The sequence below is a fragment of the Sinocyclocheilus rhinocerous genome, unplaced genomic scaffold (assembly GCF_001515625.1).
Source record: "Sinocyclocheilus rhinocerous isolate Xijiao unplaced genomic scaffold, SAMN03320098_v1.1 scaffold4404, whole genome shotgun sequence".
NCBI classification, from domain to species: domain Eukaryota; kingdom Metazoa; phylum Chordata; class Actinopteri; order Cypriniformes; family Cyprinidae; genus Sinocyclocheilus; species Sinocyclocheilus rhinocerous.
This window is the reverse complement of record NW_015650022.1, coordinates 31771-34862: the sequence shown is the minus strand read 5'-3', so window position 1 is coordinate 34862 and position 3092 is coordinate 31771.

Sequence of the window (3092 nt, the reverse complement as noted above, 5' to 3'; positions counted from 1 at the left end):
AAAAAATGAACCAATGGTTCGGCAGCGGTGCTGCACAAGCCTATGGCGACAAAGCTTGCCAGAGCCCGCCAGAATGGGCGGAGCCATCTGGCTATATAAGCGGGCGTTCGCCACAGGATTCTCAGGTTACTTCGACTGAAGCGATGAGTCGTGCAGCTACATATCACGGCTAGAAACGCAGTACTCGTTCCCATATCTCAGGGAACCGAGGTTACATTAGTAACCGAGTACGTTCCCTGTCGATACTTCACTCGTACTGCGTCTTGCTAAAGATGCTATAGGAACACAGTACAATCACGCCGTGCTATGGTAGAGGAACAACTGCATATTATAACCTCCATAAGCAAGAATGCCCATAGGGAAGTTAACAATGAACTCCAAGGCTAAAAGGGGCTGAACTTCCCAAGGTCACGCCCAGCCTGGGTAATCGTTCCAAAGTACTCGTATAACTTCGGCGCCCCAGGGGCCGAGAACTGACAAGGAAACTAACCCAAGAGCTTGAGCGTGTTACGGTCAAGGACTCTCTGTTAGAACTGATTGCATAACGCAGCGAGTGTCTCCTTAAGCAGAAAGGACCCTGGCTTGCAAGGCCGGGACTTCTAGGTTATAAAACCTAGCAAATGTGGACGGCGAGGCCCAGCCGGCCGCCTCACAAATTTTCGTAATGGACACACCGCTATACCACGCCCAAGACGAGGCGATGCCTCTAGTCGAATGGGCCTGTACTCCGATGGGGCACTGTAGGCCCAAGGAAGAGTACGCTAGCGTGATAGCATCTACTATCCACCTAGAAAGTCTTTGCTTCGTGACCGGATGCCCTTTGGTGCGGTTACCGAAGCTAACAAAGAGTTGTTCCAACCTTCTGAAGGCGGCGGAACACTCGATGTAAAATCTTACAGTAGGCAAATCCCATGTAGGGATAGTGAGGGGGCAAGGCGGATTCAGCCTCCTAGCCCCTCTTAAGAAGCGGACAACTGAGTTGTTCCTGCCCACTGACTGGCCCGCTATAGGGGCATGTGAGGCCACTATAGCTGCTACATACACTTTGAGCGTGGATGGGGAGCGTCCCTTATCCAGCAGCTCTTGTAGGAATGACAAAACCACTGACAGGTCAGAGGTAGATGGGTCAGAGGTAGATGGGTCTTCGCCGCGGTTTAAGCACCAAGCGGAGAAAACAGACCACTTAAGGGTGTAGAGGCATCTTGTAGACGGGGCTCTAGCTTCCGAAATAGTGTTTAAAACTCTCTCTGGGAGGCTTGTAGGCTCCCATCGAGTGGCCAAAGGTGCAGAGCCCACAGTTTGGGTCGAGGGTGCCATATTGTCCCGTTTGCTTGAGAGAGGAGATCCCCTCTCAATGGAATGGGCCAGCGGGCTGCTACCAGCAGCCGTGTTAGCTCTGACAACCAAAGTTGGTTCTTCCAGAGGGGGGCCACCAAGAGACCCCTGTGTCCCTGCTCCTTGATTCGCCTGATTACCTGTGGGATCAGGGCAATCGGGGGAAATGCGTAAAGGAGGAGGTTGGGCCAATCGTGGGCCAACGTGTCCCTGACCTTCGAATAATAAATTGGGCAATGAGAGTTGTCTTCTGAGGCAAAGAGGTCTACCTCTGCCTTGCCGAACATCTCCCAGATTGTCTGAACCATCTGCAGATGGAGCATCCACTCCTCTGAGGGGACATTGCTTCGTGATAACTTGTCCGCTCCCTGGTTCAATATGCCCGGTACATGCGCTGCCTTTAGCGAGTGCAGGTTGAGTTGAGCCCATTCCAGAAGGCGCTCTACCAGAATGAAGAGGCGCTTCGAGGAGAGGCCTCCTTGATGATTTATGTAAGATACCACAGACATGTTGTCCGAGTGGATTAGCACATGGTGTCCTATCAGGACTGGCAGGAAGAACTGACAGGCTTGATACACTGCTAGCATCTCCAAGCAGTTGATGCAAAGCCCTTTTTCCGCTTTTGACCAATGGCCGAAAGTCGGTTTGCCCTCGCACAGCGCCCCCCAACCTCTGTTGGAGGCATCTGTTGTGACAGCTTTCCTCCTGTAAGCCATTCCCATGGCCACGCCCTGTTCCATCCAGCGGGAGTCTTTCCAAGGGACTCAGGGCTGTTACACAGGCCTGGCTCACCCTGACAAGTAGGCGTCCGTGGCGCCACGCATGTGATGGAACCCGTGGTTTCAGCCAGCGCTGAAGGGGTCTCATATGAAGCAGGCCCAGCTGTAGTGCTGGTGACGCTGCGGCCATGAGGCTCAGCATCCTCCGAAATGTCATGAGAGGGCGAGCGGCACTGCTTTTGAAGGAGGCCGCGAGTTTCCACATCGCCAGAGCACGTTCCGGCGCGCCTACAGCTCTCATTTGAGCTGAGTCGAAAACTGCCCCCAGGAACGGTATTCGTTGGCTGGGGAGCAGCATGCTCTTGGCGAAGTTGACCTGAGTCCCAGGTGCTCTAAGTGGCTGAGGAGGAGTGTGCTATCGATTCTGCCTCTGACTGGGCCAGCACGAGCCAGTCATCGAGGTAATTGAGAATGCGGATTCCCATCTGCCTCAGAGGGGAAAGAGCCGCGTCCATGCGTGGGGGTCTTCGAGCGAATTGGAGTGAATATCCTCGTTTTATTATTCCCAAAACCCACTTTGACACTCCGGGGATGGCCTGCCAGACCTCGACCTGCGTGGCTAGGGGTTGGATTAGCTCGAGTGACTGGCTGCCCGAAGGCAGGGCACTCGTGGGAAATGGAAGAGGAAATTTGCTCTCTTTTTAAAACTGTATGTATTTTATTTTTCCAGCTATAACAGCGGTTGGTTGCTTGGGTGCTTGAACTGGCCCAGAGTTCGCAACAAACACATTTCCCTCTACACCCAGGGTTGAACGAGGTGATAGGAGGCTTAAGAGAGGTCGCTTGGGGGGTGGTCCGGCTGCAGCGAGACCTGGCCCCATCCTCTTCCTGTCTCGCAGATCAGGAAGACGGCGGAGGTGCCGGGTCCAATGCTACCTTGGGTCGGGGTCCTTGGCGCTTAGGAAATAGGTAGCGTCTAGCCGAGCGGGAACGCCCTCGTGTCTACTGAATCTTGGCAGGCTGAATGGCACTGGCTTC